Source organism: Triturus cristatus, chromosome 8 (genome assembly GCF_964204655.1).
Source record: "Triturus cristatus chromosome 8, aTriCri1.1, whole genome shotgun sequence".
NCBI lineage: Eukaryota > Metazoa > Chordata > Amphibia > Caudata > Salamandridae > Triturus > Triturus cristatus.
This window is the reverse complement of record NC_140591.1, coordinates 394021830-394045042: the sequence shown is the minus strand read 5'-3', so window position 1 is coordinate 394045042 and position 23213 is coordinate 394021830. Positions and strand designations below refer to the sequence as shown.

The following is a 23213-nucleotide window of genomic DNA, read 5'->3' as shown; positions in this document are numbered from 1 at the left end:
TGGCTGTTCACAGTAAGCTTAGGTGCTGGATGTCCCCTGTGCCCATGCCTGCATTCAGCCCATATGCGCATGAACCCACTGCTCATAGCCACACAGCCTCCAGCTGCGCATGGTAGGTCCTGGTGTCCAAAAAGCCTCTAACATCACATTTGAATTCAAAGACAGTTTGGTTCTGTTATATTTGCATTGTTTTACATGATGATGATGATTGCTGTTTGAGAATGATTCTCAAACAGGTTCCAGAACTGCTGGTTTGGCTCTGAAACACTGCATACCAATAGTTACTAGTTTTAATTGCCAACAAGGGCGCTTTCCAACCTATGGTTAGATGTGCCCTCCAGCGCACACTTGCCCTCATGAGATTTTGTCCCCACAATGCAGGATCAGAATCCGTTTGTAAACATCTTGCATTCATAATGGTGGTCAGAGCAAAACTTTCAATCAATGACAGCCAATCAGATCATGGTGGTTCAAGAATTGCAGACAGCACAGAAAATACAGCTAATTTACAAAATCAGATTTATTTTCCAGATCAAAATTCGTTCTCAGATGGAAAGTTCTGGAACTGTTCTCAAATTCAGTTCTCAAAAAAGCATAAAAAATAATCTAATATTAATTCTACAACCCCACATCCTTCAACATAGGCCACTAACTCTTCTTAGCATGGGCCCGTCACCAGTCCTGATGATAAAGCACCTAAAATAAAAGACAGATTGAACCTTGTTGACAATCAATGAACAACAGGAATATATCTTTAAATTAAACGTTTCTAATTACCTTGGAGCATTTCTAGTTATTTACTATCCAAATTCTCACAAAGTTAGCTTCGGCATACTGCCCAATGGGCTATTGAGGGTGCAATCCAATACAACCCACACGTCACAAAGGTTAAACAGGATGTAATAAACGATTTCCAGAAGGTACATAGTGAAGATTATTTGTGTTCATTTTGTTAGTTCTCGGCTAGCGTTGCAGCGTGAATGCGCTGCCATCGCTATGCGAGGCATGCAGTATACACTATAGTGTGGAAGCATCGTGGAAGCTCCGCCCACTCTCCGGCCCATCTTCTTCATTGGCTTAGGTTATAAAAGCTGCCTTCTGATTGGTTTTAAGCTTGTTAGTCCCTCCCCATGACAGCCATGACAGTCATTTGTATCCTTCCGTGGCTACTGGCTCCTTTACTGAACAGACTACTTTCTTCCCGTCACTCCCTACCCCCCTCCTGCAGTCTGTGACTTTTTGAGGACCCCCGCCCCCCTCCCACGCACTCCCAGTCATGCTCGTGCCTTCTCGCGCCCGCTCGCACTCCCGTTTTCAATGCAATAGGTCTCGCGTAAATGCGAGTCCTATTGCATTGCCAATGCTTGTTTAAATTGCGAAATTTCAGCATATTGAAAGAAGTTCTGCTTTCACAAATTCCCAATACATGCATATTATTCCTCAATTCTGTGAACGTAAAGTAAGCAAATTATGCAATCAGGGCTTTCTGTCTAGCACGTCCGTGTGAAACTGAGCCACAGTGTCTGCTGGGACAAGGAAGTTCCAGCACCGAAATGTGACGCAGGAGGCGACCTGCAGCAGGTAAGCGTAACTTTTTGTTTCATTACTGTAAACACTCCCTCGTCGTCCTGCGCCCCCCCACTCTCCCACCCCCCTTGCACTCCCCCCTCTCTTTGCATGTGGCGGATGCCACTGAGCCTCTAAGCACTATTTGGTTAAATGGTTTTCTCCTGCCTGCTGTTGCAGGCAGGACATGCTCTCTCGCAACGCATTCAGTTTCTGTTTTTCATAGCACACCACGCCTCAGCTGATATAATGGCGGCCGTGCCTTTGGTTTGTTGTTTGTGGAGCCGAACGAGGCACATGGTTTTTTTCTTCCTACTTGTCACTTTTTTGTCTTCATGTGCCCCATTCCGCACTTTCATTTTAATGGCAGCCTAGCCTCTTTCTTTAGGCGCGGCTTGTCTAAAGAAAGGGATGCAGCAGCTATTAAAGTGAAAGTGCGGAATGGGGTGCTTTTACAAAAAAAAAAAGTTTGTCAACTTGACACAACAACAATACTTTTTTTTGTAAAAGCGCCCAATACTGCGCTTTCAATTTAATGACGGCTGCTCACCTTTCTTTAGAGAAGCTGCGTCTAAAGAAAGGGGCGTGGCCGCCATTAAAGAGACAGCAGCATGGGACACTTTTACCCAAAAAATTATTTGCCTGTCACCTTGACAAAAAAATGCTTTTTTTCAGTAAAAACGTCCCATACTTTCACTTTAATAGCGCTCTCACACCTTTCTTTAGATGTAGCTCAACTAAATAAACGGGCACTGCCGCCATTAAAGTGAAAGCAGTGCAGGGGATGTTTTTACAAACACGCATTTGCAATGCAGTAGGTCTCGCATTTGCGAGAGTTTAAGCTATTGGCATTGTAAATGACAATACCTTTTATTTATGTGTTTTTAAAACCAACACATAAATAAAAGGCATTGCCATTTACAATGACAATAGCTCAAACTCTTGCAAATGTGAGACCTATTGCATTGCAAATGCTTGTTTTAATTTGCTCTAATGTAAAGATGTGTAACATTCCCTTTTTTATGTTATTTTTAAATTTTCATTTGAAGCATCTGGCTAATCATTGAACATTTTTCATTCCAACTGGAATCATGTCAAATCTGTGCAAAACCCACCTCTTTTTTCGGTAGTCAATATACATTATGGGGATCATTATGAGGTCTTTTACTTTTTAAAGCGGGGAAAAATGCAGTTACAGAAATGACTGAATCCGGGGTAATTCCTAAGTTTCACGGGAGCATCAGTATTCAACCTGCAATGCAATCCCTTGTAACTCTCGCTGTTACTGTCAGTGGTGGCTGGTCCATAGGGGCGCCGGAGCATCGCCCCACTAGGCAATTGTGCAGCAAGAAATGTAAGCAGACGAATTGACAGCTTTGACAATTTGTCTGTTTACATTTCCGGCCTGACCTGTGCTGGCAGCTGCATCACAGCCTCAAGTGCACATGAGTCAACAACAAACAAACAACGCACGCAGGTGAGTTGAGCAGCAGGAGTCCAGACTCCGACTGCGCATCTGCGAGAAGAGCGCTTTTTATTTTAGCACCCCACTCCTTTGACATTACATTAGGTATGCTGCGCATGCCTAGTGTAGTGCAGGAGTCTGAAGATAGGCTCCTGCTTGGGCGGTGAAGTACAGTCGCTCCATGCCCTGTAAAATGCAAGGATACAGCCGAGTAGCCGTCCCCAGTTGCATCCAGTCTTCTGATTTGCCACTTGCCAGTCAAGCAAAAGAGTGGGGAGAAGTTAGTTCCACGTCTGTGAGAGGAGACGTGATGACATGCGACGCAGGACCGGTGGAGGAGATGCCTGGTAAGTTTGTTTTTATTTTATTTATTCATTTAATTAAACGCCTGCCCCCCTCCCTGCGTATTCCCCCTGAGTCATCGGCCGGGGCTGGTTAGGTGAGCTGGCCGAAGTCAGTAGGAGACTGATCTAAGCCATCCTGCAGCAGGTCCCATCAGAGGCAGACTAGAGACGTCCGAGCCTGGGGGGATGGTGCCAGGAAAGGAATCGTGCAAGACAGGGGTGAAGAACAGCTGCGCATGGAACTAATGGGGAATGGGGTCATGTGCAGCCACCTGGTCGGAGCCGGGCCCACATCTGAGCATCGGCCATGCTGACAGCTCCTCTGGCACGAACACTATGCAGTGCTCTAACTGGACGCTATTGCACCAGTGCACTGACACCAGCAACTGTGCGCCAGCACAACTCTGTACTATTATTCATACCGCACACTACCTCAGCTGTGCACTATTTGTGCGGTGTACCTCTTCTTACACAAGTGACAGTGCGCTAACAAATAGGTGCATGTCACACCTACCAGTACACTGCATCCGATCACTGTCACAAGGAAATGCAGGTGCGTAGCTGGGGGGGGCGGTGGGGGCGGACCACCCCAGGCGGCACTATATTTCGGGCGGCCGCTTGGCACTGGTGCCCGTTACGGCTGCGGCGGCCTTTATAATTTATTTAGGGACACAGTGTCACAAATAAATTATAAAGTCCATCGCGGCCGCAACGGCGCGCGCGGCCGGGTGGCCCAGTTTAAAACTGTTGTAACTTGTTGGTCCCATCCCAGCCTGCTCCAGGGCCGTCAATCTTGGAGAGCGCGCGCCAGCTCTACCAATGATGGCCCTGGGCTACATTTTTTCCCGGCCCTCTCGATGAGAACGTAGCGGTGACGTGATATGTATGGTAAGGGTTGAATGGTCACACAGTGTTAAAGATCCTCAACCCTTTACGTTCAAATAATGGGTGAGCACAGCTCTAAACGGTTTGAAGCTGAAAGCATGGCTCTCCACAGAGAAGAGGCATGGGGCTTCAGAAAGCATTCCATAAGCGATCAATGACTGGGTGTATAATAATGTTAACAGACAAATCTTGTAGTTCCAGCATCTGAGCAGTACTTCCAAAATAAAGACCTATTACACATATTAAAATCCCACTCCACATTGAGGAAGAATGTAACAGCTTGGACCCAGGGGCTTGATTGATCCTCGACCATTTACATTCAAACAATGGATGTCTGAAGCTGACAGCATGGCACTCCACAGAGCAGCCCTGCCCTGGCACTGCCTCCCAGCCCGTGTCTCTCTCGGCAGTGGCTCCCTTCCCGTGCCCTGGGTCGACTTGGGGGTAGGTTACAGGCTCAGCCCACAGGACAGGCGGCTCTCAGCTTCCCACCATTGGCTGCCCTTCCAGCCCATTAGGAAAATGAAGCCCTCTCTCCGGTTGCCCGAGCGGCTAATGCCGTTTTCTGGAAACCCTCCTCATTCTCTTTATCACTCCCTGGCCTCTCTCCCTCACACACTCCCCATTCTCTTCATCACTCCCTGGCCTCTCTCCCTCACACTGGCCCTCCTCATTCTCTTCCTGTCTCGCCTGTTGGTCGCCCCCCTAAGTATGTGCATCTACAGTCCGTCTACCAATTTGCCTGCGTCTACTCCTTCATTACCAACCGCTGCTCTCTGACACAAGCCTGACCATGTTATTGCACGTTCTTTTTTCTTCCTGCATCGCGTCCTCTTCCATGAGGTCCCCTCCCTGTCCGGAGTGTGTCTTGCTGTGCATTGTCCTCCCAGGTTCTTTCATGCCCTCCGTCCCCAGACGTGAACCAACCCCTGCCATAGAGACCCTGGCTCTGGCTGCCACCCCTGTGGAGTGCTGCTGGAGGCTGAGTGAGGTAAGAGCTAAACGTTTTCAGAGGGGATATTTAGTGAGTGGCAGAGTGGCAGCATAGCTGTGTGTTCTCTTTTGTACTGCCAGTCACCGGTGTATTCAACTGTGTAGCCTTGTACCGTGTCATGTATGTGCATGTAACTTGCATGATCAAGGTAACTATTAGCGGCGATACTACGTGTCTCTCGGACCTCTTTGATGTGCATGCCCTCCCCCCCCCCGGGGGGGGGCGGCAATCTGAGGGATAGCCCCGGGCGCCACAAGCTCTAGCTACGCCACTGACCAAGGATATTGTGCTGCATAACTAAATACTTATAAGGTCCCAAAGGCGAGACCTATTGGCTATGCCAATGCTTGTTCCAATGAGGGACGGCAGGACCAATTGTGTCCTTTCCCCGTTTTGCTTTGTTTAGCAGAAGGCACTGTCCTGCTATGTTGTTTCTATAGGAATTAACTGCTTTCGCTCGGCGCCCTCTGGGTGTGTCACTGTGCGACACTCCCCTCTGTGTTCAATGACGGCTGCAGCAGGGGCGTGGCCACGTCTTAAGACAGCCACAGCCCTGCCGCAGGGCAACTGCAACTTACTCCTGGCACTCTCTCGGAGAGGAGGAGGAGGAGGAGGAGGAAGTAGGGACTGCCGACTGCCGACTGCCGACCCCGGTGAGTGTGCTTTATTTCTACCGTTTCCTGAAAGAAAGGGGCCCGAAATGTCCAAACAGAGGAGGGTAGGGGAAATCTGATGAACCGACCAGAGCACGGACAGTCTGACAGCGCTGCAAAAAACAGATCCGATGTATTGCCTCAGTGAACAGCGGGATTTTCCTGCCAATCCTCGCTGGTTGTTTCATGGTGATTGTATCTCACCTGGGCGGCGCGTTGTGTGCATTCACGACCCCTTTAATGTGCAGAAGCCACCTGTTGCTCAGGCAGTCCATGCGATTCAAGTGTACCCTATAACCTCGTGTTGTTTACAGTGTAACTGTTGTGCTTCGATGGTGTTGATTGTTGTTTTTAATGCAAATATATCAGTGAAGCCTCTGAGATTTAATTCATCCAGAATCTACACTAGTACATTCTACAGTTTATCGATTTCTGATTTTGTGTAGCGCCGCCAGAATCTAAAGACGATATCAGAGCGCTTTATAGTGACCAAGGTTCGCGGTATTTGGTTTTTAAGTCCACGTCAGTGCATCAAAGCTGGTCCCTTTCATGTCACTTGGTACGAACTGGTATGCGCATACATGATTGCACAAAGGTTCTTAAAATGCAATTTTTTAGCGTCTAGGTTCTATTTTTTTTAACGCCATGTTTTTTATTGCGCGTCCCCGAGCGTGAGATGCGATCTTGTGTAATATTTCAGCCGCTGATGCTCGGTTTTCTTTTAGTCGGATAGTAACAAACACTGTGACCGCCGCAATTAATCGTAAATGCTCATTCTTATGGGCCGAGCATTTTCACCTACATAGAATCTTAATGAACGTCCACAGGTCGCAGTGCAGTGATGAGAACAGCTTCTAACCAGCAGCAGCAAGCGTATGCTTATGTCTGTGCCAAGCAAACTGACCAATGTTTAGGGAACGGCGAACGCTGCAAAAATATCAACCTTTGAATGTTGTGGTGGTTGCCGGTCAGTCAGTCGCCTGGCAAAGAAGGCTTGGAGGGGTCAGGTGTTAAGCGCTCCTCTCTGTTCACGTTAAAGTCACACAACGCGCTTCTCCCGGTTCACTGCTGTACGGACGCAACCACTGAACTCTAAAAGCGAGCCCATGGTTTAATTTTATACTGCGAGACTGAACACATTTTTCTGCTTCTGCAAAATACAAAAGGCTGATCCCGTGCGTCAGTTTCTGCTACGCTGGTTTTATCAGATTCCGGAGTCACATGCACATTGCATACATAACATACTGGCCCTGGCCGCATCGGGTTGCATGTTTGTTTTGCAGTGCAGTGACGGAGTACAACATTGTTATGGAAAGTGGTTGTCGCCAGTGTCGGACTGGCACCAAAAATAGTCTCGGGCACCAGATTAAAAGGTGCCCTGTTAGCTAATCAGATAGCTAAACAGTGGCACACTTTTCCAAATCAGGCCTCTATTGAACTTGTAAAAACAAGTTGTATATGTGTTTTTTACAGGGTATGAGTGACTGCATGTGTTTGTGCTCGCTGCAGGCAATGTTTGTTTTAGTATAAGGGAAATAAACAGTAAAACGGACCCACCTAACCCTAAAACCGGCCAAAAATCTGTTTAAAAAAAACGTCCCACATACTGATCTGTCAGACCAGCCCATCAAGCTGTGCCTGATTGCCCTATATGCCTGACCAGCCCTGGTTTTTGCATCCTTGTTCAATAAACGGGGTGATCTGCACGTCAGTGGCGTAGAGTAAATAACTGACGAGGGGCGTAAACCTGCGGCCCCCGCGGCGCGGAGTGGCCACAAACCCTCAGAGGGGGCCCTCGCGGCGCGGAGTGACCACAAACCCTCAGAGGGGGCCCTCGCGGCGCGGAGTGACCACAAACCCTCAGAGGGGTCCCATCCCGCCCAATCCAATGAATAATTGTGAGATGTGGGAGACTCAAAGGCCCCTCTTCACATTCCGCAGGGGGGGCGCCTTCCTTTTAGGTTACGCCGCTGCAGCTGACACCTATCCTGAGAAAGCAAGAGCCTATGGAAACCAGTATATACTACTCCTCTTACTTCCCTTTAAAATGTAAAGGTTAAAACCATTCCAACATTATAGTCGATAATGATTCCGCATACGACGAAGCTTTCCAAGCCCAGTTCCACATTTGCTTAGTATTCCAACTTTCTGATGAGAGTAAAAGAGTGCCGTCCGTGCATCTCTGGGCCCTGCCACAGGGATTCCTCTGCCCTAAGGAGTTATGTTTGTCCCTTCAAGATACGCTGACTGGTGGCCCTTGCCATGAAGCTGTCAGATTGCCCAGTAACTCCACCAAGTCCCAGGAATTGCATCTCACACCTGAGGCCCACCGTATGTGGTTTTAGTAATTTTAGGCACGTCTGTGCTCCCCAAGGCGGCCTTGATGATCAGAATTAGAAGATCATTTTGAACTTCAAAGAGAAACTTCCTGCCAAGTAAAAATGAAAGAATCACACTTTGTGGACGACTCAAGGAATTGGGCCCTCTAATGTAAACATGTTTGTACAATCTGCTTAGTTAGACTCAAACCCTTACGGTGGGTTTTTATTTTATCAGGGACAAGAAGAGTGGGCTCCGCCCTGTAGTCACACACCTGTCAAGGATATTGGAGACACTGGCAACCTACTGCCCCTTGATCAGCCCTGTGTGAGACTTATCATTTTCATGCATAACCGATCAGGTTGTATATACATGTTGGCATTCCTTAGTGTGATGCATGGTATGTGTGCAAGATGGACAGATACTGAATTCATTCGAACCCTGATGAAGGCCGAGGAACTGTATTGGAATGGAAACATGTTGCCTAGGCTATAGTGGATTAATGCATCATTATACTTCCTTTTAAATCTACCAGGGATGATTTTAATCATATTTCCGGCACCCCACTAATAAAGTGAAATTGTCTTCGTGTGGTATATCCTGTTATTTTTTATATAATAAGATTTTGATCCTTGCATTCATCCAGTTCCCTTTCGATGTACTCCCAAATAGTGGTTGAGTTCACCAATGTGGTATTCACCTACCTTGGTGTGAATAGATCACTCATGATGAAACATGCCGCAATAAGTGGGTGAGGTGACCTATCCTTATTTTAAAAGATATCTGCTGACCAGTTTGGAAGAACTATCAATTTTCCTCCCTTGTCATCCTAAGCACGTTTTGTGTTGAGTTTTCTGGATAAAGAGGCTGTGCTTATATTTTTCATCCTTTCCTTTGGTGGTTACACACATCTAGGAATTCACCAGTGACTTTGGTATTCAGATGACCTTGAGTTACCACAGTGGTTCACATATTATTCTCCAATTACCTGTTTGACTCAATCCACTGCCACAAAGTGGAAGTTTTTCACGTGTTTAATGTCTCCTTAAGTTACCCTGTCACTCTGAGACCAAAGATGATACGTGTAACTCTGTGAATGTCCTTGCAGTATAGTCAAGTTTGTTGAGCCTTACTGTTACCCAGCTGTTTGCTCTTTTTATGGCAGGCAATGTAGAACCCCACTTGGTACCTTTGCATGTTCTACAAAGACCATGTAATCGAAATGGTGTGTGCTTTACAGGCAGCCATGGGGAGACTCTGTTACCCAATGGCTCACTGAAGAGCTGTCTACAAAATCCCGCCTTGCCTTATACCACGCGCACAAATTGGAAATCTGCACTTCTAATTAGTGCCTCTATAAATTAGATCGACAAAGCTAGCCCTGAGTTGGTACACTCAACCCTATGAAAGACATCACAATTTAGACAAGTCTGTCGATTCTTACCAAGGGAAGTTGTGCAGAATTCTATGGGTAAGGGGTGACTCGCAAGCAAGATCTTGGGCATGCTGTTGCTTTATTTTTTATTTTAAACTTACCCAGCTCTCGGTAGCGACCTTGTTTGAGATCCATTTATATGCTTATAATCTGTCAGTTTTTAGATAAAATAAATCGTGCAAGAGAAGCTCTCTTTCATCCTCTCCTGATGCGTGCGCATAGTTTTTTGGGCTGCACAGAACATAAAAGAATTTTATTTTCACACCCGATAAGGGACTTTGGTTGAAGGATTGCTGCAGTAAAACTTGTAGTGACTGCTGCATGATAGGCGCTCTAGGGCAGGACCATGTTAAAACTGGACAAGTTGTAAAGGTACACATGGGAACAGGGAAATGTAATATTATTCTCCAAGAGCTTTTTAAGAGCTTTTGTGGAAAATTGCTGTAAGGAGCGTATTTTAATCATGATGAGCCAAACCGTAGGCAATGAAAACGTGACTTTACAGGGTAATTTCAGGCTTATCCAAGACGTCTGGGACAATGTTTGCAAATAGGAATTTAAAAAAAATTTGGACCAACTGAATAGATCAAAACTCAGAAAGGTTTTGAGACAGTTTTGCAGAGGTATTAGGGGTTCCCCCCACGGAATTTATTTGTGAATCTTAGTGGCAATCTGAACTTTTTAATGCACACTTTTGCCAATAGTATGAGTCAAAGCATAATACATTTTAAATGCACATTTTACAGTGGGATTTGGGAATCTACAGCAGGAAATTTCTGGGATCCAATATGGCCAATTATGCATTTTAAATCACATTATGACTTTAACCCTGGCAATAGCTACACACCATTTTAAAGTAACACTACAAGGGGTGGTGGGTTAAAGGATAAAAAATTCTCTCCAAGCCAATGCTAACTTTTTTTTAGCCAACATAACGTTGCAGTTTTAAAGTGTTAGTTGAGTGTTTTTTTTGCATTCTGATTATGTGCTAAAAATAATTTCCACTGGCTTTCCCAGTATGACTGACAGAAGTAACGCTGGATTCCTTTAATTGAAAGTTGAACATTTAAGAGCAAACTAGAAAGTTACACTGGTCAAAACTGTAAATGATTCAAAATGCAGTGTTTTTGAGTTAAAATGTCAACGTATCGTTTTTAATTAATAATTTCCAAGCCAGAAAATAATTTAAAATGTACCAAAATTGGACTTTTCGGATTTTCATGGATCCTGCTTGAATACAGGAAAATGCTGTAAGCTCATGGGTACACCACACAAGGATAGGTTAAATGGCTACATAGATTAAACTTCTGTGCAGTGAGCATGGTATCGGTATGGAGCATTTCCCTAAAGATGTGATGTTTGCAAATGCAGTCATCTTTTTTAAGAACCATGCCCTCTCACCCCAGGCTAACCTTCTAGCACCCACGGTATAATGACTGTTCCAATGCGGAGCAATCTCTGGCTTTGTATCTCGAGGTGTGCTTTTATAAATGCAATACATACATATACTTTAATTGGAGGTGCAAAACCATTTCCAGTAATACGATGTGGCAAAAATATTTTGCACATAATGCATTAGAAGATGATTGTTGACATATTCAAGGAAAATTATTGATTTCCTCATTTAGAACTAGATTGGGTGAGGTTCCACAGTCATTTATTCTGTCTTCTCAGGTATCATTAGAAATCGGATTAAATATTGGCGATCAAAAGAATTATTGATCATAAATAAGGGCCTGATTTAAGATTGGACTGGTGACAAAAAGCAATCTCAATTTGCAACCAGTCAATTTACTTATGTAGTAAAAGGTCTGCTTGTAAAATTCTGAATTGAAGTGAATTACAGTCTGGCTTACTTTATTAATATTCATGATGTAGGTCATACATTGCAACTCACTCTGAGTAGACAGGATCACAGGGGTGGTGGCCTACAATGATCAGCAGATCCCCATTCCAGTGACGGATTGCAAATAAAGAAAAGTTTTTTATTTTTATTTTAAAAAGCAGCCCCATTTTTCCTAGAAGAAGCGTTTGAGATTTTTTCTGGGGGTTGACAATGGTCAATAGGACCACGTCCCTTTTCTCTTTGAAACCTTTACAAAGGGGAAAGGATCCGAAAAGGGGAAAAATGCAGCACTTGACTTATGGCCATCGAATAATGAGGAACAGGTTCTATTGTGGAATTAGTGAGGGACCAAAATGCAGTATCTGCCCACAGAGTAAAAGGTAAAGTGTTTGGAATTGTCCACCATCCACCAAAACGGTGTTGATAAATAGCGAGTGAGAGTGAATTGCTATAGGGGCCCCTGGTGGGAAGCTGGAGGGTCTGTGCCTCTCTCACATCAGTATTGGTCCAGGTACAGAGGGTGGGAGTGATACCGATAGTGCTGCAGGAAGAGCAGACACTTCTCTCAAATCCATACAGAAAAAGAAGGATCTGTACATGTGTGTTTTGATGATAGGATTTTGTGAAAAGTGCACTGTTTAACATCACCCTGATTTGCTTCACTTACCCGCTGCTCCTTGCTTCATGCAAGCCTGGATCTGCTGCCTTCCCTGCCGAGGAGGAACCATAGCAAGCAGCACTCGGTAGGCACAGCTGTTTGGATCCTGTTTTATGGCCATGGGCAGATCCTAAGTGTGAATGCTACAAGCTGGCAACCACGAGGGCTCCTTATATGCCTTTGCCCCCTGCACAACCTTGCTCCCAAACAACGTCTAATGGCCGTCACCCAGCTGCCTTATCTCCAGCCTCTGCTGTTCTCTCTCTTGGTCACCCCATCTGCGACGTGAGACCCAAGTCCTGGGGTTGCTGCAGCCACAGGAAAAAGCAGGGTGCCTCTATCTTGCCCACTCTCCAGGCTGCTGCTGTTTCTAAAGATAATATGGCTCCTTTGTGGTGCATGGCTCTTCACTGTTCAAGCACAGCAATGGCACTCCTTAAGTGGACTAATACACTTAATCGCCAATTGTTTGATTGTGAGAAAGAAATACTCCTCTGACTCCTGAGGCTTGAGCCGGGAGACAGTTCGTAGCTGTGCGCTGCGTAACATAACGTTGCTGCTATTTCTGCCGCACTGCAGAGTGCTTTGGTAGTCGCTTTTAATTTACTGTGTTCCGTAAAAGCTTTTTATTAAATCGCCTTTTTATTCAATCTTTGCTCTTACCTTATTGTTTCTGTTACGCCTGGCATTAGAGGGGGGCAGTGAGGTGAGCTGACACTGATAGTGGAGGAGGGGTGTGGAGGAACTTAGGCGCCATCTTGGGTGGGTGTGTGTTGGTGCACCAGACATTTTGTTTTGCGCCCTTCATATGCCAGCACTACGGCGGCAGCGCAGTGGGCGCGCCGAAGGCGCGCCTAAGGCAAGCCCGTCTGCGCCCGTCCGCACTCGTCCGTCGCTAGTCGCCAGGCACCCTGCTCAAATTTCCGCCGAGCATATTAGTTACTTGCGTGCGGAGCTGTTGGGGCTGGAGGTACAGTGCTCTACGTTCCGTTGGATGCCCCAGGCTGCTCCTTTTAAATGTAATTCCTGTATGTTCCAGTTAGCTGGTTTGGATAGAGTGCCTTCTGTACCTGAGGACACTGAATTTAAGTTTTTCAGCCTAAACTGCAGGTCCCTTATGAAACACCATGCGGAGGTGTTTGACTTACTTTATGAGGAGGCCCCTGACGCCGTATTCCTAGCTGAGACCTGGCTCTCACAGGACTCAGTGGCTGTACCTTGGCTTGCCCTTCCTCAGGGTTATGTGTGGAAGACAGTCAACAGAGAGGGGGGTCGTGGCGGTGGCATCGCTATAATTATTAAAGATGTCTATAGCTACAGCTTTATATTAGATTTGATTGTGGACTGTGAAAGTGCTGTGTTTAAAGTTATGTTGACTCCCAATTTCACCATGTCAGGTCTTTTAGTTTACCGCCCTCCAGGTCCCGCGACTTGCTTCAGGGAGGATTTTCTTAATAGAATTGCTCTCTACGCTGGTAGGGCAGCAAACTTTACCATTGTAGGGGATCTCAATCTCCACCTTGAGTTGCACGAGAAAGCGGAGATTTCTAATTTTTTGGCTGATATGGAGGCATTCCAGCTGGCTCAATGTGTCGTTGAGAGCACTCATGAGGCAGGGCATTTGTTAGACCCTATTTTCTCGAATCTGCAGTCTATACAAGTCGCTTCTCCAGTTCTACTGGCATGGTCGGATCATCATCTGGTCTCTTTTACCCTGCAACTGCAGGGGAAAGTAGTTCCCCCTCGCCCAGCCCCTGTACTAAAGCGTCCTTGGCACAAATTAGATCTTGTCCAACTTTCGGCCTGTCTGGCGGATAGTAGGCCCCCAATGCCTTGTGACGTGGAGGCTTCAATTTCTTGCTTCCACGAATGGGTTGTCCATAGCTTGGACACCTGTATCCCAGCTCGTCTGGGAGTAAAAAGCAGAGGGTTCTCGAACTCCTGGTTTGGCGCTTCTCTTGTTTTAGCTAAAAAGGGCTGTAAGCATCTGGAACGTGTCTGGAGACGTTTTTGTGACGACTCGGCTAAGCGGGAATATCGGGCTGCCATAAAACAATATCACCGTCTTATTAAGAAAGGCTCGGACTGAGTATGTGGCAAGGGAAACCTTGGCCAGTACTAATCCTTCCAAATCGGTATTTGCCTTACTTAAGAGTATGAAAAACGCTGGATCTGTGGTCTCTTCCCCGATTGTCTCCAACCAGCAGTGTAGTGAGTTGGCCGGTCACTTCCTGGCTAAGGTTGAGCAGATCTACTCCAACCTGCCTCTGGTGGATCAGTGCGTGGGGAGTGAGGTTTCCATCACTTCTGGCCCCTTGGTGGTTCGCAGCTTGGCATCTTTTCCATCTCTATCTCCCGACGAGTTCGTTGTTCTCTGTCGGAAGATTAACTCCGGATCCCCAGTTGATCCCCCTTACTCCCGCTTTATTTTGCCAACTCCACTCTGTGATTTCCCTGTGGGCTCTGGGGTTAGTGAACTTATGTCTTTCTTCTGCAGTGGTTCTTAGAGCGTGGAAACATGCTAAAGTTATGCCACTGCTTAAGAAGCCTTCCCTGGACCCCGGGGAACCGGCTAATTATCGACCCATTTCCCTGCTTCCCTTTCTGGCCAAGGTGACAGAGTCCCACGTCAATGCTGTTCTCTCGGAGTATATAGATCACAATGCCATCCTTGACCCTTCTCAACATGGTTTCCGTGAGCGTCATGGCACTGAGTCTGCACTGTTGGCAGTGTCAGAAGCCATTAGGGACAGTCTGGATAGAGGTGATTCCGTGGCTCTGGTCCTACTGGACCTTAGTGCCGCCTTCGACACCATTTCACATGCAATCTTACTAACTCGTTTGCAGGAAATTGGTGTTGAAGGTGAGGCCTTGGGCTGGTTTCGCTCCTTCCTGAATGACCGGTCTTTTCAAGTCCCTATGCCTCCGTTTCACTCCCAGGAGTATGCCCTGCTTCAAGGCGTACCGCAGGGCTCAGTTCTTAGTCCGCTCTTGTTCAATCTCTATGTTCGCCCCCTGGCTGCGGTAGCTAAGAGTAAAGGTCTTGCATTGTTGTCATATGCTGATGACACCCAGTTGCTGATCTCCTTCTCTAAGAACTGCAATGACAACTTGAAGAAATTTAAGGAGGATCTTTTAGCAGTGGCGGACTGGATGGCGGGTAATTTTCTGCAGCTCAACGCCAGCAAATCTGAGATTTTATTACTCAGGAAGGACCAAGATATATGGTCCGAACAATGCTGGCCGGAACGTCTTAAACCTGCACCCTCCCGTAAGATAGTCGTAAAAAACCTTGGGATATGGTTCGACCAAGGTTTGACGTTTGATGCACAGTCCAAGACTGTGGCTGGGGTGTGTTTTGGGCTTCTTCGTGGCCTTAGACCCGTGATTGGCTTTTTCCCCCCCAAAGTACGTCAAACCATAGTCCAGGCCCTAATTCTGTCTAGGCTGGACTACGGGAACATACTTGTAATAATCAAAGTACTCTATCTGGGCGCTTATAGAACCAGCATTATACGTCTGCAGCGGGTCCAGAACGCCGCTGCGCGACTTCTGGTAGGGCTCCCTAGGTCAAGCTCAGTGACTGCTTTGCTTCCCAAATTGCACTGGCTCCCTGTGGAAAAACGTGTTCAGTTTAAGGCTCTTTGTATAGCTCACAAAATGTTATCGGGTCTGGCCCCTCTGGGCCTGGCTAATCTACTTATGCCCTACACTCCTAGCCGCCCTCTAAGATCGGCGGGCTGCGCCTTGGTTTGTGTCCCCCGCGTTGAAAAGGCTAGAGCTGGCGGTCGCTCCTTTCGGAACCTAGACGCCAAACTTTAGAACTCTTTACCGATTTCTATCAGATCGATTCAACAGCATCTGCCTTTTCGTAAAGCCATAAAGACTTGGTTGTTCTCTGGTCCTGCTAAGTCTTTATAGACTGAGCGGCCTGCTGTGTCTGTCACTGGGTGATTGGCCTCGGTCAGGGTAGCGATGGGACGCCCCGTTGCTGGGGCAGTCATGTGCGTTACAAATTGAACTAATAATAATAATAATAAGATGATGCGAAATGGAGTAGCGCTTTCTTTTTTTTTTTTTAAATAGTATTTTTATTAGGTATTTTTATACATATACAGGACATACACAACATTTGTCTGTCGGAGTCGCTTTCTTTAAGAAGTTTTTGAAGTGGGCTGATCAAAACCAACCCAGCCCCTCTCTATATATTATCAGGTGTGACCTTTGAGACCACTTTATTTGTCTTGTCAGTCTATTGTTTTTAAAGTATATAAATGTATATCATTCATACCTATAAGCAGTCCTTTAAATGGAAATTGAGAGGTGCACGTACTCACTAGTTAGAGTACCTCTTGGCTCCTGAGGAGGGCTGGTACTCTCCCATTGAATATATTGCAGCAGTGCCAAGAAATCCATGTACTCTGCCTTCAAAATAAAAGAAGTGCAGGTACTCAGTACCGGACAGTGCCTGCTCATTTAAACCACCTATAGAGCTTTTAGCCAGCAGCCTTTTTCCATTGGTGTGTTAATTTGTCATTCACATTTTGCTTCCTCCCACTACAGCATTAGGCACTGGGTCAGCCCACTTCAGCTGGTAGTTGCCTCAATTTTAGTGACAGCACTTTGGTCCTGTCCAATGTGCAAAGCCTCTTTAAAGGCCTTTCCTTTCAAAGCCAGGGCAACAAGTGCTCCTGTGGCCTCTGCGCTGTCAGCTTTCACTGTGCTGTGGTGTCACACTCATCTGCTGTAGCTTGTATTGCGTGACAGCAAACGAGACATAGGACACAATTCTAACTTTTATAAAAGTTTTATCTGGGTCTCCTCAATGCCAGAGCTCCACTTCGCGAATGAACGACACTGCCTCTTTTTCTCATGTCATGCGCTAGAGTTCGTACCTGCTTCCACTTCAACATGTGGTGTTTGATGATGGTTGCTATTTCCCTTGAATTCATGAACAGTTCGAATCAACAGTGCAGGCTCACGATTGGCTAACACTAAACCCTGATATGCTACTTGACACTGCAGTTATTTAAATAACGAAAAATAAAACAAGGGTAGGTCGACAAACCTGATTCAATGAAGTTATTTTATAGTGATTGGAGTGGGCAATACAATGACTGCGTTACTATTTCAAGCATCCACGTCAGTGCTATAAGAAGGTAAGAGGTGACCAGAAAATTGGGTGACGATGCTTTAAAACGAACATTTCTCTGCTCATGCTTGCGCAGCACTTTTGTTACAACGTCAACCCGTGATTCGTACCAAAGGGGTGTAAACAAGAATATCATAATGATGGACAACAATAATGACGTATCATACATATATAGTCCTCAAAATTGTTGAATTTCCGTATACATTACACAAGGTCCTTCAGCAGAATTCAAAGAGCCCACATCAAGTTCAGAACCCGCGTTTCCTTTCGTTTTTCTTCGACTTCTGCAGCATCGCGACGATGACCCACCCGTCCCAGCACTCCTGGTATTTCCAGAAAAAGGGTTTGCGGTTGTACTGTTATTATGTTTATCTCACAGTAAACCACAAAAGGTATTGGAACCCCTTCTATTCTTCAGAAACTTCCTTTTGCACTCTAAGCAATCTTTTGAACATTACAAAAATCTGAGTGGAAACCTGTTCTGCCAGTCCTCCCAACACCGACGCTAATTATACCCATGAGCAAGTTCCCCTGTATCCCGCCATGAAGAATGTATCTACTGCACCTATGATGACGCTCTTCAACTGCACCGTTTTTGTTTATGTAGGAGGTGTGTGCAGTGGCGTAGCTAGAGCTTGTGGCGCCCGGGGCTATCCTTCAGATTGCCGCCCCCCTGGGGGGGTGCTGGAGAAAAAGGATGGCGAGCACCTGAAAGAGGTCAGAGACACACGTAGTATCGCCGCTAATAGTTACCTCGATCATGCAAGTTACATGCACATACATGACATGGTCCAGGGCTAGACAGCCCCTGTCCCCAAAATATTGCCGCCTGGGGCGGACGGCCCCCACCTAGCTACGCCGCTGAAGGAAAAGCAGAAGGAAACCCAAAACTTACATCAGTTCTACCTACTCTGCTTGTGACATCTCACTCATAAAATCACAGCTTGTGCAGGACCCTTGTCCCCTGTCCCCCTGTCCCCTATCTACCCCGTCCGTGACCTCAGCAATGTCTGCAGACCGGTCCACCAAACTGGGTTTGACCACGATTCCCCTGGCAGGACCTTCAGGATACTACAGGTGAGTCCAATGCACCTGATCACTAGACTAACTTGAGTTCTGTAGTTGGGGCAGTACCAGCCCTGCAGTGAAAGCCTTCTCACTCCACCCAAGCCCCCCATGAGAGCTCAGTAGACGCCATCCCACATGCCCCTCCCAGGAGAGAGCAGTGGAGCCATCCACTGCCCCAGCCGCAGAAGAACTACATACCCTGACCCCACCCATCCCAGGAGAGAGCAGTGTAACCATTCTACTCCTCCCTCCCGCCAAACAGAGAGCATTCAACACCAACTCAGGGTCGCCTACGGTCACTACAGTATAGTAATGTGAGTTTTTAAAGACTGTCAGTGCTCCGAAAGAATTTCAATAAGCTGGAGTGTCAGGCCAGGGAATGCAGTAGAATGTGTAAAATTCCGTTTTTACCAGGCCAGAAGGGGGATCTGACCCGTGGCCCAGCGTAGAGACAGCCTTGACCCTGCACCTGTCACTACAGACAGCCCCATGCCCGCAAAAAAGATGTAAAAATCTATAGAAATATTTTCCTATTTTTGTGGGGGGAAAAGGGTATACTAGGAGGAGACAACCCACGGAATCTGCAGAAGGAACCGTGGCAATGTATACTAATAACAGTTTAGTTTCCCAATGTAATATTAAAATGAATTGCACCCAAGGTGCCTCGTTTCAATATTCCTGAAAGTTTAGAAAGGAAAGTAATTGAATGTGAGTCCTGATATCATGGTATGTGCCAGTCCTCACAAACATCTCTTGTTAGCACATGAGTAATGCCAAGGTCTCTGCACTTTCATATCGCCCGCGCTCTTTTTGTGTGTGTTACTAAGAACACGCAGGTGTTGCTTGCCACATTCACTCTTCAGCTGTAAATGTCCACTTCAGCACAGACTTACTTTGCTGAGCTGACGCTGTAATCAAAAACAAGCACTGGCAAAGCCAAAAGGTCTTGCTTCTGAGAGCTATTGATTTGGCAATGCTTTGTAGCCATGCTGTACAGCATTGCAGATGCTTTGCAGTGTGGCTAAAACTAATTTTAAATGGCACTAATACACAGCCAGGGCTAATGCACTTTTACCCGATACTTCCCCTTAAACTATCCCAACCATCAGATATCCCAATCTTCCCTCACACTGTCCCCTTCTACCTTCAATCTAGCACTTCTATACTCAAATGATCCCTCCCTTTCAACCTAACCTCCTTCACCCAAACTGCACCAAAACAACCTCTCCAAAAACAAAACTACCCCATCTTCTCGCTACCCCATACTTTTAGACTACCTCTCCACTCAAACTACTTTCTATTGTCAAAGAACTCTGCCTACAGTCAGAGTATCTCCACTTACTACCTTCTAGAACAATGTCACCCCTTCAAACAAACTACACCTACCTTCATGCGAACTCCACCTTCAAACTACCCCTCCAATGCTGAAACTACCTCCAGTTGTAAAGTATTCCCTTCCAACTTCCTCCCCAGCACCGAAGCTACCCTATATTTTGTCACATCCCTCCTGACCTCTAAATACTTCCAACTTTCAAACTGTCCCCACTTCCTACTACTCCTATACTCAGTCTCCCAGTATCAACTTACCCTGCGCACTCAGCATGACCCATTTTACCTGAGCAAATCTTCGATGTCACAAAGTCAGCCTCAATACCCCATGCCCCTTCCCTTTCACTATACCAAGGATTTCTAGAACTGGGCTTATTTACTGATATTGAAATTCTCCCTCTCTCCTCTTACATTTTATTATTCCATAAATTATAATATATATGTAACAACATAATGTTGAGTAATCTAATTCTAGTCGCGTAGCACAAAACCCCTTAGAGTTCTTGTAAAGTGGGTGTAATGGGGTAGGAACCACACCAACAGGCCTAGAACTCCAAACAAAGCCATATCAACCTAACTAAAGCCATACAAACTAGCGTAGCCCAGTACAAACAACAGACAATGGGAAATGCCAAAATATTTCAAAGCATATTAGGTGTGATATTTGCTAAAATTACACACAGTGCCTAATTTACCTTTAGGAGTCTGTCTGCACAAAAGAATTACATTCGAGGGTTTACTCAAAACACAAAACTCATACAAAGTATTGTTTCTCTGTCTTTGCATAAATTAAAAATCATATTTGTCACAAATAACAGAGTTATTTGCATGTGCGTGGCTGATGCCATCATTGTGGCACAATGCGCAGTAAATACAATGCAATGCTAATTTTGGTTGTGCAAGGGAGACTATTGCACATAGTTGCATAGTGTGAATCTTGGTAAATCTGCTCACAAGTGTACTGAATTTAGAACGTGCTAGATCAGTAAATGCACACAAACATAATGACCCCTTCAACACCCAAACTACTCCATACTCCTACTACCTCTGCCTTTTATTAACCCATCCTATATTTAAACTATCCAACCTTTAAATTACTCCTTCTACCCTCACATTATATCACCAAAACTCACACACTACACCAGGCCCGGCTCCAGGAACTTTTATTTGGGTGGGCCAAGGGTGCATTCGGGTGGGCCACTACAGGCCCGATTTGTCGCTTATATGTCTAGCCAGACCTGCTTCCAACCCTCCTTTAGCTCTTCTTAGTCTACCAAGGCCCAGTAAAACACACTCTTTTCCAAATCTCTTTATAAATGTTATTACTCTCAAAAAGTGTTTTTTTTCTCCATGATATGTCCCTTTGATGGGAAGAGGAGATTTCTAAGGTGGGAGTATCAGGCAAGTGACACTACTCAGGCTCCCTCCGTGTGACCTTCAGGAAGAATCCCTCTTCATTACTACCTCCACCTGACCCCAGACTCTGCAGCGTGCTCTCTTACAGGCTTGCTTATCCACTTTTCTACCACCCCTCTTCAGTGCATCTTATCTCACAGCTGACCTTGGGCCCCAGCCCCATATGAGCCACCATCCAGTTGCATTTTCATTATTCCTGGTAAAAAAAACATTAGTAAAATCACCTTCAAACTTGAAGCATTGAATATAGCAGTAAATGTAATTAGCATGCACTTTACAGTTTTCCTAATCACCCGACTGTTAATTAAATATACGAAAACAGAAAGGCCATGACAGGGTTGGATTTAGTGCTGGTGCAAAAGTCTTTTTTGGGGCCCTAACAATGACCTCTTTCTCCGTGGATACCTTTACTACCACCCTCCAACAGTGTCCTTCATCTCTCCGCAGCCCCTCCCCCTCATGACCTCCTCCTCAGACTCCATCACTGCCACCCTCCACCAGTGCCCCTCATCGCTGCGTAGCCCCCGTACCCCATGACCTCCTCCTCGCTTACCTCACTGCCACCCTACACTAGTGCCGCTCATCTCTCTGTAGTCCCCCCCCCCCCACCCCATGACCTCCTTCTTGGCTTCCCTCACTGCCACCCTCTACTAGTACCCCTCATCTCTCGGTAGTTGCCCCACCCCATGACCAGCTCCTCGTATTCCCTCACTGCCACCCTTAACCAGTGCCCCTCATCTCTGTTGCCCCTCTCTCATATGCATTCCATTTGTTGTATAGCGCTACTCATATCAGTGTAAGGTGTCACAGTACTTTACATAACAGCACACATTATACAGAGAGAATGAATCAGTCTACGGGGAATGTCACATAGGCCAATGAGGATTACAAGTGTAGGAGTCACATGTCATCCATGCTGGTGGGCAATATATTTTACTAGGCTTTGGTCTGGAGAAGCACAAACTCAGGATTTAAAGAGTACTCCAGTGGTTGGGGGTTGGCTTTACTGATAAAAATGTATGACTTCCCAAACAAACTCTTTTTAGCGACATCAGAATAATGAAAGACTGGAGAAGTTCTAACTATATCACAACACAAAAAAAGGTGAAGTTTGTATGCAGCTCTTTGATGACAGTTCTGAGTTCACTGTCCTATTTTAGGATTGTAACTTCTGAACGGCAAGTAACACAAGGATCTCTGTGACAAAGGCAGTAACCCACCGAGCTACCCACATAAAATACAGTTTATCTGCATTTAAAAACTAACAGACAAATGATTGCTCTCTAGCAAGATCATAAATCACCAGTTATCTGAACATTTTTTTTTTATTGTTGTACATCGGTTGCAGATTCATTGCCATTGCCCAGGCCCACCCCCTAGAACCGGGCTTGCACTACACTCCAGTTTAAAAAACTGCCCATTCAGACGCAGACGCACACTGTGCTCTCCTACCTTTAAAGTAAAAGTACATATTGGTAAACGGGTCCCATCCAGGGGTGTCAGGCACCATAGCCGATTCATCCACGTCATCGGGGAATGGTGGTGGGGTGCAGGAATCCATCCCAACCCCTGCACGCGCTCTCCCTGGCTGCACCAGCGTTGTGGGCTGCTCGACGTCGTGGTGCACGCGCTGGAGGCGGAGCTCGTTTCACCGCGCGCCCAAATAGCCTAATCTGGCAACGTGGTGCGTGTTCTGCATGCGACAATTTGTTGCTTTTCCTTTTTTGCAAGCACATGAGCAGTGCTTGTATGTGAAACGGCGGCCGCGCGGCACAGGCCCGTTGCGGCGGCCTTTATAATTTATTTGGGTACACTGACTGTCAGTGTCTCCAAATAAATTATAAAGGCCGCCACAACGGGCCAGTGCCGCGCGGCCGCTGCCGCCCGCAAAACAGTGCCGCCTGGGGCGGTCCGCCCCCACCGCCCCCCCCTAGCTACGCGCCTGGGTGTGTGTGTGTAACATCAGTGCATGCCACTTCGGAGTGCTAGAGAGGATGGCAAACAAGTAGGTATTATATCATCGGTACTCACAAACTTTTGCCCAGGGTCCACAAAGTACGGTCTGTGGTGTGACCGAGGGCCG

The 23213-nt window shown here is 46.3% G+C and overlaps 1 protein-coding gene across 1 annotated transcript in view; it reads left to right on the top strand.

Moving 5' to 3' along the window:
• The first annotated feature begins 5654 nt into the window (after window positions 1-5654).
• The window catches only part of STOML3 (stomatin like 3), a 111997-nt gene continuing 94438 nt past the window's right edge, over window positions 5655-23213 (top strand). The window contains exon 1 of the mRNA XM_085621761.1: window positions 5655-5907. The gene's annotated coding sequence lies outside the window, so the exon portion shown is untranslated. The remainder of the gene's footprint in view (window positions 5908-23213) is intronic.